Source organism: Mixophyes fleayi, chromosome 7 (genome assembly GCF_038048845.1).
Source record: "Mixophyes fleayi isolate aMixFle1 chromosome 7, aMixFle1.hap1, whole genome shotgun sequence".
Lineage (NCBI taxonomy): Eukaryota > Metazoa > Chordata > Amphibia > Anura > Limnodynastidae > Mixophyes > Mixophyes fleayi.
In genome coordinates, this window is record NC_134408.1 from 76,527,601 (window position 1) to 76,544,916 (window position 17,316).

General features: G+C 41.8%; 1 protein-coding gene across 3 annotated transcripts in view; it reads right to left on the reverse strand.

Annotated features, from left to right (window-relative positions):
• Nucleotides 1–17,316, reverse strand: part of STAT1 (signal transducer and activator of transcription 1) — a 368,349-nt gene that overhangs the window by 136,978 nt on the left and 214,055 nt on the right. The gene's annotated exons all lie outside the window — the stretch shown is intronic.

Below are 17,316 nucleotides of genomic sequence, written 5' to 3' on the forward strand. Positions count from 1 at the left end.
GGACAAAACCATGTTGCATTGGAGGGGGAGGTAAATTTAAAATGTGGGGACAGATTTATAGTTGGGGTAGGGCATTGTCCTAGATCCCAGTATGGGAAATAAAGGGTTCAAGACAGGAGAGAAATCCAAAAAGTACGGGGATCTAGACCCCATAAAGTATATGCGAAAGCATAAAGGCAAGGATTTCACAAAAGGGATGAGAAAACTGTTCAAAGCTGCAGGGGTGTCTGAAAACCGGTACATTAAAAGTTCCATTTTTGAAGCAACTAATTAAAGACAATGAGAAAGCACTGAAAGAAAAAGGTTATTTTGACAGATGTGTTGCATGGTGTAAAATGTCAGAAGAATTAGAGAATGACAATGATTGCTGTGATATGTTACAGTTAACAAATTTAAGTGACACTGATGAAATAGAAAATGTATCACAAGCTAAATGATATAATGACTAAAACAATGAATCAAGTAGGTTGTGTACTAAAAATGTATGTTTAAATGCTGCGCAGCTGAAGAGTGAGATGTGCCCCTCCCTTATTCTGTGTAAAAGATTTCAGTGTGTTGAGATAAGAAGCACTCTGTGTTTTTTGTTATCTGACAATGTATGTAACATTGATAAAATGGTTCTTCCAAGTATGTTTCTATTTTTCAATAGGAAAAATATGTCCTGAGTGCTGATTGATATTAGCATGTTGAAGCTAATGTGTATTTAGTCTAATGCTGGGACATGTAGTTCCACAGCAGTAGACTGGAAGATAGCAGTTAAGTTTTCTTTCTCTGTATGTGAGTTTTATCTCCTTCTTACTGTGTGTGAGGGAGATCCGTGTTTGTCTGTCTTGACCGTTTTACAAGAGACATGTTTAAAGGTTGAAAAAGCTGTACAGTTGTAAATGTAATGTTTTTGAAGAAATGCAAATTAAGTTTTAAAGTCTTTGGTCCGTCACAAGACTGTAAATAATGTACATTATCACTATTACTGGTTTCAGAACAAAGTTGGCTGGGGTCCAACAAGCCGTTTCTATATTTGAACAAAGTAATTTTTTATTTTTTTTGAGAAAAATAGCTTTCTCTTTAATGAAGTTGAGAATTGTGGGAGTGAGCTTTACATGGAGAGATATATTACAAGCTGTTTTTATCTGTGTAAAATGGCACTGATAAATGTTCTCAGAAATCAGGAGGGTTTGTTATGCCCATAAAGAATTGTTACGAGATAAAATGTCTTCTGTGAGCGAGAATTGTGAATATATATTTGTACTGTAAACATGGAAGTCACAGAATCTGGAAATATGTGTGAATATTTGGTTTACAAAGAGATGATGAGAAAGGAGTGGCTTTGAACACTCGCCCAGGTCTCGTCACTTTGACATTCCCTGTTTGTGATATTGGGGACTGCCTCTTTGAGGAAATCAGTTTTTCATTGCATGGAACGCATAGCGTCACAGTTAAGCTACAAAGAGAAACTTTTAAGCAAGTGTCGTATTAGCAGCTGTTCAACGTGAATTAATAACAGTTACTGTAATTCCTAGTGAATAAATGTTAATCTTTATGCAAAAGTTTTTTTCTTCACAGCTCTCCAGCAAAAAAAGACCATTTAGGCAATCCAGATTGCATTGATCCAACTTCCAATGAATAGAAGTTGCAATATGTTTGGGTCAACAGCTGAACAAAAAGCAGCTTTTGAGCTGATCAAAGATTTAATCACAAGCGCCCCAGCCCTTAGGCTCCCAAACTATGAACTCCCGTTTAACTTGTTCTGCCATGAACAAGAAGGGCACGCTCATGGCATACTAACACAAAAGCATGGGAGCAGACAAAGACCATTGGGGTACTACTCACAAAAAAATTAGACCCCGTCATAGTGGGAGCCCCAACATGTATAAAAGCAGTAGCAGCAGCCGCTTTATTGCTACAAAAAGTTGCAGACATAGTGCTGGATCACCCTCTCACCATTCAGGTACCACACTCAGTCATGGAAATACTGAATCAAGCCAGAACAAAACACATCTCAGTGGCTAGATTAACTAAATATGAAGTAGCACTACTGACACCCTCAAACGTTACACTAAAAAGATGCACAGTTTTAAATCCAGCAACATTGTTCCCAAGTTGCATGGATATAAAAGAGGGGAGTAACAGTATAGATGCTGCAGACACAGACAGTAACAGTATAGATGCTGCAGACACAGACAGTATAGAAAGTGATGCTGAAGACACAGACAATATAGAGAGTGTTGAGGCTGTGACAAAGCAGGAAACACAACTAAAAAAAATTCTCTGTGATCATGACTGTCTAGCCTTAATGGATCTGGAAACTAAACCTCCCGGGAATGTTAAAGAGACACCTCTTAGCAACCCTGATTTACTCCTGTTTGTAGATGGGTCCAGGTACTATGAGGAGGGCTCTCCCAAAACAGGTTATGCAGTTACAACAGAAACAGATATTGTACTCCAGCAACCCCTCCCACCAAGTCAATCTGCACAGCAAGCTGAATTAGAAGCACTTATAAGTGCATGTCAGTATGCAGAAGGGAGAACAGCTAACATTTACACTGACTCCAGATATGCCTTTGGGGTTGCACATGACTATCAAAGTATTTGGAAGAGCAGACACTTTATGGCCTCTAATGGTAAACCCATTAAAAATGCAGAAATCAGGGGGCGTGGCCTGACTGCCATACAGAGCGGACGTGTTCTATCTGAGCTCCGCTCACCCACCCTAAATATCTTCTTATATTAGCGGTTTTCCCAAAGCAACACTCACTAAACAGCGCCATATAAGTCATTAAACTCTGGGCTGAGTAACTGGGGTCTCTTAAGCCCAAACGTGTGGCCTGGCCAGGTGTTTTGAGGACGCAGAGTCCCGCTCAGTGTGCGCCGCAGATCGCCCTGATCCTCCTGGAGGCGTCAAGCTGCTGTACCCAAACACACGCTGGATGCTGTGGAAGCTGCAGACTGTGATACAATCAACCCAGGGGACGCAGCATCAGGAAATATAGAGGTGAGGCAGCGCGGGGGGAGACACGAGAACGGGCAGTGTCTGCCTATTCTAAATACCTGCATGAGCTGTGGGGATGTCTGCGCTGACGAGCGGCTGCCCAGCGGTGGATCCCCTCGCTTTCCCTGGATCCCGGTGCAAGGATTGAGTGACCGGATATCACTGGCGCCATTACCACCTTCACTTCCGTTACTGGAGCCAGTGCAGTGTCTGCTGGGAAGCCCTCCGGGGCTCACAGAGAAACCCCTATCCAGTCTACCTAGGTGGCCCAGCGGTGCCCGTTTATTGCAGCTCCCTAAACACATACCAGGCTTGCACAACATCATCCAGTGCTGAACACCCTCACTGTTATTGTGCCTCTCAAGAAAAAAATTTTCAGGGTCTGAAATATCGCACCTAAAGTGAGGCTTTTTGTCTTTACCGAGCAGTTTACACACTGAAAGTTAGTCTCTGCTGCCACCTTGTGGCGTTTTTGTGCTACTACATCTGTAAAGGAAAAAATTACAAAGAGTTGGTGCTGCCATCTTGTGGCTATATTATACACTATACTCTCCACAAGTCTTATCCGGTGCCCTACTGCCATCTAGTGGCCAACTGGTGTAGGTCATAAATTTGGCCATCTAGACTTTCTTCAACACAGTTTGTTGCCCTCTGAAGCCATCTCGGGACGTTATACACATTCTACTGCTCTCGGACGAGAGGAACGAAGATTTATCATCCTCTACTGCTAACTCAAAAATTGCAACTGAGGGGCGTGGCCTGACAGCCATAACGCACGGCCGGATTACTTGAGAGCTCCTCAGCTCCAGAGCAAAAACCCGGGTGTGGTGACGGTGAATAGCGGGACACCGGAGCATATACCACCCCTCTACTTAACTGTCCCACAACTTACTATGTCCACTTAACCCACACGGGTCTGTCCCCCGCCCGTCTGCCTCATACTCAACAATAGCAAACGGTTTCCCAGAGATTCTGCACTCAACATGAATAAATCTACGGGTAAAGGCCGCAAAGGCGCACCAGTTGAGATAACTCAGCACTTCTCCCGCCAGGACAAAGCACACACTTCATCTTCTCCTAACTCACCCTCGGAGTCCCAGAGCGACCGAGACCCTCCTACCACTGCTTCTCCCTCAACCAAGGCGGACTTTGCTGAATTACGAAACTTAATAGTAGAGCGCACTAACGCCTTTTCCGTTGATCTACAGAAGGCTATAGGCGATCTCAAAAGAGAAATGGTCGCAATCTCCAAGAGAACCTCGGTTCTGGAAAACAAGATGGAGTCGTCACTTACATTCCAAAATGAAGCCTCAAAAGATATAGACTTCCTGCTAAAGGACAACGATTTCTTGAGGGACAAGCTGGAAGATGTTGAGAACAGGGAACGTCGCAATAATCTCAGATTACGCAACATCCCCGAATCAGTGGAACCTGCGGATCTGGAGGACTATGTGAGTAGGTTCTTCTCTTCTCTGGACTCTGCCTTATCCAATCACCCAATGCAGATCGAACGGATTCATAGGGCCTTGAGACCACGCCCGAAAGACTCTGAACCTCCTCGTGATGTGATATTGAGACTACTATCCTTTAAGACCAAGGAACTTATCACCAAAGCGGTTCGGAATTCTTCATATACTCTTTACGAAGGGTCCCGTATCCAAGTTTTTCAAGATCTTGCCCCCTCAACGGTAGCCAAGAGACGCGACCTCAGGGAGGTTACCAGCATCCTTAGAGAAAATGGTTACAAATACCGCTGGGGTTTTCCTTTCCGTTTGATTATTGAAGTCGAGGGCCGTCAAGTGTCAATCCGAACACCAAACGAAGGAAAAGACCTACTCCGCAAGCTCCATCTCTTCCGTCTTGACAGGACCGTGGGTGGCGATGTCCAGAGCTCCTCGCAACAACCTCCTTGATTTGTAAATCTGTGTCTCTGTTAGAGGAGACGTGTAGTAATATTGTGCCTTAACTTGCTCTGTCTGTATCCTCTTTTATTCTTCTAACAAATGTCAATATTTTCATGTTGCTCTCATAATTTCCGTAGATATTGTTGTCTCTGGTTACAAGTTTAGCTTCGGTTTAACCTTATTATGTTATTTATGTACGGGCGGGAGACGTATCCTGTCCTCCTAGCCACGCACCCACATACCTTGGGATCTTCTTAGCAGTCTATCTGATAGTTTATATTTTATACGCACTCCCGTACTCTGTGCCTTAGTTCTGATAATTGAATAGGCAAAATTTTGCCTCGTTTTTAAGTTAACATAGCTCTTTTAGGCACTATCCTAGTAGGTCTTTCCTCTGCTATTGAGGCCTGAACCTACACCCTTGCCTTTCTTCTTTCATAACTCCTCCTTCCTTTACTCTTCTTTCCCTTCCCTTCCCACTCCTCGCTCCCCCCCTCCCCCTAAGAATACCGATCATGACTCTCACAACACTCTCCCTCAATGTTAAAGGCTTAAACACACCTCAAAAGCGCTCTATGCTATTCCATACGTTACGAAAACTTAATGGTGATATAATTTTTTTGCAGGAGACTCACTTCAAAGCAGGTGGCCATCCCTCCCTGTCCTCAAGAGGATATCCTGATGCCTACTATTCCTCTCACTCAACAAAGAGGAATGGTGTTGCCATTCTTCTCCGCAGTTCAGTTCCGTTTGTCGTGTCAGCAGTTAAGGACGACCCTGAAGGCCGGTTTCTCTTCCTGTCGGGAAAAATTGGCCATCTAGATATAACCTTTGCCAACGTTTACGCGCCTAATACAGGTCAGACAGCTTTTTTCACACACTTATTCTCGGAACTACACCATTTCCGTAAGGGTCTGCTTTTACTCGGGGGTGACTTTAACACTGTTATGTCCCCCCTCTTAGACAGATCAGCATCTAGGCACACTTCCCTCCCATCTTCACATACAAAACACCTGCAGAAACAAGTGACTGAGGCCGGCCTATTTGATATTTGGCGAGCGCTATATCCCTCTTCAAGGGACTACACATTCTACTCCTTTCCCCACCAAACCTATTTCCGGATCGACATGTTTATGGGCTGCTCAAACATCTTCCAACATATAACTAGGGCTGATATAGTCCCCAATACGTGGTCCGACCACTCTATATTATCATTAACGGTTGACCTTTTTCAGAACCCTCGGGGCAGAACCTCCTGGAAACTGAACGAGACTCTTCTTAAACTCCCCGGGTTTAAAGATCTCATATCTGATTCTATCACGAAATACTTTGAGATCAATTCAGATCCAGAGATTCAGACCTCCACTATTTGGGAAGCCCACAAGGCAGTCATTCGGGGGGACATCATTCAGTTTGCCTCCCGCAGGAAAAAAGAACGTAACGCAACGCTTGATAAACTCACTCTTCAACTTAAAAATCTAGAAACAACACACAAGGAGTCCAACTCCCACTTAGTTTTGAAAGAAATCCAAAAGACTAGAGGCGAAATTCAATCAATTCTCGCAGAGAGAACAGAACGCCAGCTTAGATGGCTTAATCAAACATTTTTTGAAAAAGGCAACAAGGCCGATTCTCTTCTGGCTAGGAGACTGAGAGCCAAACGTGGCTCCCAAATAATCAATTCTATTAGAAACAAAAAAGGGGACTTATCTTATGATCCTAGGACCATAAATGAAACATTCCACAAATATTATGAAAATCTATATAACCTTCAAAAAGACCAAACCTCATTTAAAGCCCCTCCTCAAGCCATCAATACCTACTTAGATAATTGTTCTCTTCCTTCCCTATCCTCCCGCCAGGCTTCTACTCTTAACGAGGTTATCTCCAGTGAAGAAGTAATCCTTGCACTAAAGTCACAGAAGAACTCTAAAGTCCCCGGCCCTGATGGCTTTATGATGCTTTATTATAAAACATTCTCCAAAGAACTAGTCCCTCATTTGACACATTTGTTTAATTCCATTATGTCGGGGGGTAAATTCCATTTGGAATCCACGCGCTCCACTATAGTGGTGATTCCTAAACCTAACAAGGACCCGACCTGTTGCCCCAGCTACCGCCCCATTTCACTAATCAACTCTGACGTTAAACTTTTTGCCAAAATCCTGGCAAATCGTTTAAATGCCTATTTGCCAACACTGGTCTTCCCAGACCAAGTAGGTTTTATCCCCACCAGGCAGGCTTTAGACAACACTAGGCGTACTATAGACATCATCGCCCACATAAACCAGAACAAGATCCCGTCAGTGGTTGTGGCATTAGACGCCGAAAAGGCCTTTGACAGACTCTCGTGGCCCTTCATGTTTAGCACGTTAAGTCATTTCGGTTTAAACGGGGCCTTTCTCTCAGCCATCCAGGCCCTATATCACCGCCCCACCTCATCGGTATTGACCAATGGGCTCCTATCTCAGGCTTTTTCACTAGGTAATGGCACTAGACAGGGGTGTCCCTTGTCCCCCCTCTTATACGCTTTATGCATAGAACCTTTAGCTGCCGCCATTAGAAGAAACCCGGACATATCAGGGATCCAAATTGGCCCTCGTCATTTCAAAATCTCCCTATTCGCCGATGACGTACTATTAACACTCGCAAACCCCCTCATCTCACTCCCAAATCTTCTTAAAGAACTTAAAGAATATGGTTCCTTATCAAACTATAAAATAAATAATTCTAAATCGGAAGCCCTCTCACTCAAAGTCCCTATTGTCACCAAAAATATTCTCGAATCTTCGTTCGATTTTCAATGGCGCCCAAAGGCGCTTCGATATTTAGGGGTTCAGATCACGAAAGAATACAAACAGCTATTCCACGCTAACTACACCCCCCTATTTGACTCAATAAAAAGAGACCTGGCCAGATGGGACTCGCTTTTTGTCTCCTGGTTTGGTAGGATTAATGTGGTAAAGATGAACGTTCTGCCTAGAGTCTTGTATCTTTTTCAGACCTTACCCATTCCAATCCCAGGTACTTTTCTAACAAATCTGCAATCTTCATGCGGTACATTCATCTGGCAAGGGAAAAAATCGAGACTCAAAAGGTCCTGCCTAGCCAAGCCCACCCAATCAGGGGGGTATGGACTTCCGCTCTTTGAGCGCTACTATCATGCAGTTAACCTCAGTCACATCATTTCCTGGCAGTCTGCTCCGGGGGTCAAGAGATGGGTCGATCTAGAGAACGCACATACAACAGATCACAATCTGAATTCGCTCCCCTGGCTCCTTAGAGCTCAAAGGCCGGCCTCAGTGTACTCGCACCCCTCCATACAGTTCACACTCAATCTATGGGACAAGCTCCATAGAAAGTGGGAGCTCACCTCATTTCCTTCCCCTCTTACCCCACTGTGGCATCACCCGGATTTTCCAGCAGGAAATATGCGGTCGTTCTCGCGCCCCTGGCAAATGGCTGGTATCACTCAGTTTACTCACATTATGGGAGATTTTGCTCCCCGCACTTTCCCAGATCTAAGAGAAAAAAAGGGCCTTCCTTCGTCCTTACATTTTGCTTACACTCAAATCCGAAGCTTTATCCAATCACTTTGCAGATCTTCCAAGCTACGTACCCTTACTCCTTTTGAGAGGAGCTGTGTGTATAGGCCAGGAGATTCAGGATTAATATCACTGATATATCATAATTTCCTGGAACCAAAATCTGACACTGCGGAATCGTTTGATGGCATGGCTTCGGGATACTGGCAGAGATCTGGATCAGAAGGGATGGTCCCGGCTACGGGTGAGAATCTCCAAAATCTCCATTAATACCTCAATACGAGAAAACACATTTAAAGTATACACAAGATGGTATCTAGTGCCTTCAAAGCTCCACATAATATATCCAGGTACTTCTGACTCATGCTGGAGAGGGTGTGGGGAGGTGGGCTCATTCTACCACATCTGGTGGACATGCCCCAGAGTTTCAAATTTGTGGTCCCAGGTGGCCGACCTAATGACAAGAATCTTAGAGGTTGAGATTTCACCTGACCCAATGGTTATGCTGTTATGCTCCTGGGTCGAAGGCTTAACCAAGCAGGCAGATAGACTTGTTCAACACATTTGTGCAGCTACTCGCCTACAGATAGCGAAGGAATGGAAGTCCCTTCATCCACCCAGCCTCCAAAGTGTAATCTCTCGTGTGTGGTACATGGCTTCCATGGAATACATCACCAGCCTTCTCCACGACAAAATTATAAATTTCAAAAAGGTATGGAATTTCTGGTATTCTTTTCATCAAGCAAACATGCCCGCTACTTAAAAGGTTGTTTCTTCAGAAGCTCTTACTAGGTCCTTACCCCCCCCCCCCCACCACCACCCCTCCCCCCCTTTCCCCTCTTTTTCCCCCTTACTTCTCTCTCTAAAAAATAAAAAAATAAAAAGCAGCATCGGTTCATAGTTCCAAGGCAGCTGATCTTCCATAATCTTTGACAGGGTCAGCCTATTTCCTCTCTACGGGTTAATTTACTGCTTCCCTTTATGTTTAGGAATTTGTTTAATAATATGTCATATGCCTGACTTTCTTCCCGTCTCTCATTTGTCATGTTCTGGCCCTTATGCTCAAATGTTTTTCTTCCCTGTTATTATCTGCTATACGGAACCTCTGTTTTCTTTTGCATAAATAAAGAGTTTAAAAAAAAAAAAAAAATGCAGAAATCATTTTGAGGTTGTTTGCTGCATTAGAACTGCCCAAGGAAGTGGCAGTCATAGAGGTAAAAGCACACACCAGAGAGCAGACTATGGAAGTAAGAGGAAACAGACTAGCAGACCAGGCTGCAAGAGCTGCAGCAGACTTACCGCTAGTACAACACTATTTAGTGTCCACAACACCCCCCACTCTCCCTATAGATCTGGAAATGCTAAAAATCCTACAAAAGCAAGCAGCAGTGTCTGAAAGAGAGGAGTGGAAAAAGAGGGGGGCGGAACACATAGAGGGCATATGGGCCACAACAGACAGACACTGTCTCCTTAGAGTCCTTTTTCCTACACTGGCTGCTATAGTGCATGGGCCTTCCCATGTCTCAAAAGACGCAATAATTAACTCTGTATTCAGACACTGGATCGCGCCAGGCTTCAGCACAGCTGCCAGTAATCTGGTAAAGGCCTGCACCATCTGTAACACACACAACCCTGGTCACACAGTAACAGTACCTCCCAGGGTGACACCTAAACCCCTCTACCCCTTTCAGCGCATACAGATAGATTACATTCAGCTACCCAAATGTGGAATATATGAATATGTCCTAGTAGCTACTGATCTATTCTCCAGTCTCTTCGGAAGCGTGGGCGGTATCCAAAGCCACAGTGAAAAATACAGCCAAGAAGCTGCTATCTGAGGTAGTATGTAGATACGGGGTTCCAGAGGTGATTGAATCAGACAGAGGTACTACTTTTACAGGAGAAGTGATGACATCTATCATGTCAGACTTGGGGATTGCTCAAGCATTCCATACCCCCTACCACCCACAGAGTAGTGGCAAGGTAGAAAGGCTAAATGGCACTCTCAAGCTCAAAATACAGAAAGCCATGAAAAGCACAGGGATGCCCTGGCTGCAATGCCTTCCCCTCACCCTATACTCAGTCAGGACAACACCTAATAAGAAACACAGGCTGAGCCCCTATGAAATACTGTTTGGGGGGCCGCCAAAGACAGGGTGTTATTTTCCACAATCTTTAGTGAAACACCAAGGGGAACTGACTAGTTATGTGAAAGAACTACAGAAGTCCCTCACTAACATACATTCTCGAGTTTTCTCTTCAATCCCAGATCCAGAGGATTGCACTGGAACACATGCCCTGGAGCCAGGAGATTACGTCTTCGTAAAAAGACACGTGAGGAGGTCTCTGGAACCACGATTTGAGGGGCCATATCAAGTTCTGTTGACTACACCCACTTCTGTGAAACTTGAAGGAAAGGATCCTTGGATCCACACCAGCTACTGCAAAAAGGCTACGGTGACCCAGGAAAAACCATGAAGGGGAGTAAGGTCCTTTAAAAAATTGTTATTTTTCTATGTTTTCCTACAGCCTTTTCTAATTTAGAAGAGCCAGAGAATGTTATAGCACACTTGCACAACGCCATCAGTCAAATAACCAATACCAGCAACTGCTGGGTATGTTCTCGTACTCCTACCATCAGTAAAAATATAGCCCTGGTCATACCTTTGAGTAGTGAAGAGCTGACTAAAATGAGAGAGGGAAACTTCTCATGTGGATGCATGGTCAGCCACAAGTATAAAACCACCAGATACCCAGTAGTAAAACTAAACACGAATGGAGTCAGACCAAAATATTGTTTCAATAAGGGAATAGAATCCAATAGGGCTATAAACGAGTCAATATGGACCCCATATGGCCAAATACGCATTAGTTACCAAAATAAGAGTTTCCCTTTAGGGTCCGTCCCTAAATCACGCTGTCAGGTTATAGTAAATTTCACCCAACCTTATTTATCACACTGTAATTCTAAATGCAGCCAAACAGAGAAGAAGTTATAGACAGGTACATGACAGAAGCCAAAGAAATGAAGGAGAATTTCAGGAAAGAAAATTTTGACCCCGATACAGTAAATGATGGCTGGTGGACATCAGCCTTCTCATGGTTAAATCCTAGCAATTGGGGCACAGGTATTTTCGCATGGATTTCAGGCATTTTAATATGGATAGCTAAGATATTCGCTTTATTGTTGTTGCTATATGTCATTTTTAAACTAAGCTTATGTTTTTTCCAATGCTGTTTGAAAAGGTGCAGAAATGATCTCATTCTGAATAAGAAGTCTCTTAAAAGACATGTAAAGCCCAAACCGGTATCAGAGGTTTACCTTGTCCTCTCTGAGCTTTAAGGCTCTTTTGTACTCTCCCCCCCTCAGTCTTTCCCATTTTCTTTTTTTATTATTTTTAAGAATTAGGTGTACATGAACCATAGACCTGATTGAATGTATCTTTACCATCCTCTAAGGGCCTATCAGAGGTTCCATTGAATTGAATGAAGTAGGTCGGGTGCAGGAGTGCTTCATGCACACCAAAAGGATAGGCAGGGCAATTATAAAAATGATAAAAAGAGGGGTTTATGTGAGAGATATACATTTTATGAACTTCTTAAAGTAATGCATTTTGTATAATTACTGATGAAAGAATAGTCTGCAGCTTCTTGCAGAATATTCTCTATGAACTTTGCCTCACATTCTTATCTTTTCTTCAACATGTCTCTTCTCAAGAATGTGCACATCCAGCAGCTTCGGTACTAGGAGCCCACGACCCCCACTTGAGGCCTACGTGACTGAGATAAGACATCTGCTGTACATCCTGTCCACAAACTGCTGACCTGAACAGGATGCCTTCAGAAACCTTGTATTCCTTATCTTCTTTTGTCTGTGAAACTATGCATAAATAAAGCTACTCTGACTTAGGGCTGGTCAGAACCAGATACATTTTCAGCCCAACATCTGAACTTTGTCTGTCTCTCTATCGATCGATACCCACAAGGTATAGCAGCCGGAGTTCAGGAGAAAGGACCCGTTTAGGTCATCTCTGACAATTGCTTGGCTCCATATTTAATCAGGATACCACCCGTACAGACATCGTAGTGTCTGTACGGGCGGGTGTCTTATATATATATATATATATATGTATATATAAAAAAATTCTTTTAAATGACACTTTATTAGTGCTTTTTTCAAATAAATAAAAGAAAGAGGAAAACTGACATAACGTGTATGTATATATATATATATATATATATATATATATATATATATATATACACACACATACATATATGATGTAAGCATGTGCAGGGGGACGATAAGACTAGGATTTAGAATTTTTTTCTGCAGTGTAGAGAGTGGCATAATATTTATAATCGATTAGAGCCAGTCTGTACAATGAAGGACCAATTTACCTACTACTATGTCTTTGGAAAGTGGGAGGAAAATGGATCAGCTGGAGCACACATACCCAAACACGGGGAAAACATACAAACTGCATACATGGAGTTTGTATGCATTGGATGACTCCAGCATTGTGATGCAGCAATGCATCACATAAATAGCAACCCTGGAGATCTGGATAAGTTGGGAAATCATCTACAGTAATTCTTATGCCAGACAAGGAAAAAAACTGATTTAAAATGCAGTGAAGTGAATTACACGTAGTTTCCAACTGATGAAACAGTTAAGCTTACAAATCCCCAAATGGCAAGGATGACTAAAAAAAACCTGGAGGAAAAAAGAGTAATGTACTCTATTTTTTGAGTCCAAATCCATAAAATTCTTAACAACATGTTTAGAGGAGCTACCTTAGAATAACTGTCGCACATAACTGCATTCAAATGTGACATGACAATGAACGGTACAAATATTTTTTTACATAACTAAACAGAAATTAACATTTTTACATGTCTATGATTATGGTCCTGAAAGGTTGAAAAAAAAATCTGTGTAATCTATGTTAATTGGTACAGCTTGCATATTTTCAAAATCCTCATTTGTCCTGTCAAAAACTAAAGTCTTTTCCAAAATATGCTCACATTTCAACTTATTCAAAGAACATTCACTCTTCCAGTGCTGTATTGCTCTTGACCTAAATAATTTGAGTGTATTCTAAATTCATCTTATATAAAGACTGTTTATACTGTCATTTTACCCCTTCCTTGAATTATATAGGTCTTTTTGGTATTTCATTGTAATTTGTATTATTGGAACCACATTAATCACATCGGACAATATTTATTGGTAGTATCAATACGAATATAACACAGACCACAGTACTCGAGGACAAAGTGGAATCCAACCTCAAATTTCAAAAGGAAGCCTCTCACTATTTTGACTACCTCTGCTGAGGGCAAATGATTATTGAAGGACAAATTGGAGAATTTTGAGAATTGCGAAAGCCGCAAAAATCTGCAGCTTCAGAATATGTATGAAACCGTGTAGCAAAGGGACTAGGAGCCGTTCTTACTTAGACTTTTTTCCTCTCTGATGCCCCATCTTTGAAGTCAGTCCATCCACATTGAAAAACAGCATTCAGAAACTCCTAGAGACATGATTATACAGCGGCTTTCATTTAAAACTTAAGATGCTGTGATTACCGCCACAAGGAACTCGCCTCATGTGCTTTCTGAAGGGTACCGACTCCAAAAATCCAGGACCTTGCTCCTTCTACGATAGTGAAGAGACGCAACCTTAAATATGTTTCCAGTGTCTTGTGTGAAAATGGCTACAAGTATCGATGTTGAGGGTAGACAGGTCTTCAAATGGAACCCGTTTGAAGATAAAGCCCTACTTTATAAACTGAACTTCCATCAACATCCTCATGATCTTTCTTCAGACCATCAGCGATCTCCAGTCTCAGGGCCTCCATGATCGCTGCCTTGATCAGTGTCAACGGCCCTGACTATACTGATGTTAGTTTGTTTACTCTTTAGAGCCAATTTGCCTTAATTCACAACTGCTAGGTGGGTCAGGCCACTTAAATCTAGCCCATCACCCACACACATGTAAATTCATTATTTTGGTTTTTCTCTGATCTCACAAATAGTTGGGCGTCAACTTCGTAGGTAACCACTCTGTAACCACGTTTTTACGCTCCTCCTTCCCCTGTTCTGTGAACACTACATATTAATTCCATTATTTCATTCTCCATTTTGTGGGACACCCTCATCCCCTTTCCTAGTACATTTTTCAGGGTGCCCTATATGTCTACTTTTTACTGTACAATTTAATCTCTCTTAAGGGCTGAATACTAAACAAAAATGCTGTTTGTTGTCTAAAACTGTCCAACAGATTAATGGTGACCTTTTACAGGAAACACATTTTTAAATGGGAGGTCATTCCTCCTGTCTACTCAAATACCATCAGTCTTCAATGCATCCCAACATGCAAAAGAAACTGGGGTAGCTATTTTAATAAGCAATTCCATTCTCTTTGTGCCTATAGATTCTAAAGTTGATCCTGATAGCCGATTTCTCATCCTCTGACAAAATCGGGCACCTGGATATTACCCTAGCTAATGTCTATGCTCCTAACTCATGTCAGTTTGTATATTTTAAACAATTTTCACATCCTTGCTCAACATGCAGAAAGTTATGCTCCTGATTGCCGGTGAATTCAACACCATATTTACCCTACTCTAGCTAAATTGTCCACTAAGCTATATAAATCACCACATATAAAAGCCTTACATAAGCATATGACTGAGGCTGGTTTATGAGATATCTGGAGCCTACTCTAGCCAACATACCGAGATTATACATCCTATTGCTTTCCTCATAAATCTTACTCACACGTCGATATGATTTTGGTTTCATCTTATTTTAGCATCTTCTGCACAACACCGCAAAATTTGCTTTGCCCTTGCAACAGGCAGGGTTACTTTCCTCCCACTTTTTTTCTTCATTTGTAAGAGAAATACAGGATTCCACAGACCCTTCATTTTTAGTATTTAAAAATGAAAGGTTTTATCCAGACCCAGATGAAATTCACTAAACATCGTAAATCAACACTTTTCAAGAAACAATTTCTGTATCAAGTTAGCAGACAGGGACTTGTTTTCCTGTAATACCACAGACTAGCCTGCACTGCTAAGACTTCTATAAACACCTAAAAAAAAGAAAACACCTATAAAATCTACACTAGGAGGTACATGGTTCCTACCACACTCCACAGAATATTCCCTTATTATTTTATTACCTTATTATGTTGCTTTCTTATCCCTTCAAACGCTCTCCAAACCAATCGATAAATTGATTCAACATATTTGCAATGCCGCAAGACTCCAAACAGCCAAGGAATGGAAGCAAGCAAGCTTGCTATGTATTACAAACGTTATGTCACGTACATGAATTATAGCTTTTATGGAGTTATATTACTTGTCAACTCCATGACCTTCTCGACAGTTTTCAAAAAGTGTGGGAACCATGGTGCTCTTCTCATAATTCCACCCTACCAGGGTCTTCTTAAATCATCTCCCTTTTTAGATACTTAACTCATGGGTGTTGACAGTCCTCTGTCCCCCCCTCCCCTCCTGCTTTATCTACTTTCTCGCCCAGCAGGCTGCTGAGGATAGCTTTCCCCACCCCCCTTTCTTTCCTCTTTTCATCTTCCCCTACAAGTCATAAAAATTCCAAGTTAGTTTATGTAGATTTTGTACCCCCCCCAATTGATGTTTGTATTGGCCCCTAATGTAATGCTGCCTAATTAGCAGATTCAGTTTTGTGATAACTGACCATGTTATGGCTTTATGACTTTTATACTCTGTAAAGAAGAAAAAAAAAAGAAAATCAAAGTACCCTGGGTAAAAAGCCCCATGGATATTCCAAACACTGCAAATGACAATAAAACATGTAGCTCTTACTATTATATTTTAATGTGCTCCACTCTATCCACTGATGGGTTTAAAAATCTAGGAGCTGGACCAGACACTTAATATAGTTTGGTAAAAAAACACACATAAAATACATATCAAGTGCATTCTGTTGACATGTAGTTTCACAAGTGTTCTTATTAGTGTTTTACAACTAAAATAAAGGACAGTGGGTGCAAGGTCTTAAAGAAATTAGCTGTAGTGAAAAGGTATAAGGAGTATGCGTCGCTACAAATTGAGTGAGAGAGAGGGACAGAAGTATAGGGGAAAATATGCATGATGTCTGTGAAGAAGATTATCTCTCTAATATATATATATATATATATATATATATATATATATATATATATATATATATGTATATATATATCAACAAACAAACATATAAAATGGCGCTCACAACCACAACGTAATCACAATAATGCAGTATAATAAGCAGAAAAGTTCCAGATGTGTAGATAGCTCAAGTATGAGCGGCAGCCACGATACCCTGTAGCCAGATGGTTAATCCGGAAATGGAGACACTGTAACAGAAGACAGGCAGGGCGCCTCAATGTGTATTATCACTTGTATAGCGTAAATGGATGCAATATCATGCATCCATTTATGCAAATAAATATATGCACTTACATCAAGGAGTGCAGATAGATGCTAAGGTAGTAGGCTCAACGCGTTTCGTCCCGATAAAACGGGACTTCATCAGGAGCGAGAAATAGCTAAGTGCATATATTTATTTTTTAATAAAGCGCTATTGTACTATTTACACCTCCTTTCTTGTCATTATTGCTGCCAATGACTGAGACTGGAAGAGAGGGATTATACAACTGATCCTCTAAAGAATTAATTTTGTGCCAATTTGGAGAGACCATCTGGTACGCAGTTTATATTTACATATTTTTTATGGCTGGTACACACGGGTGTCCTATATATTATAATTGTTGATTTCTGGGCATAAGTGTTTTTGCACGATAAGGAAGCCCTATAGGTGGTGTATATTTCACAGGTGGTGTGATTGT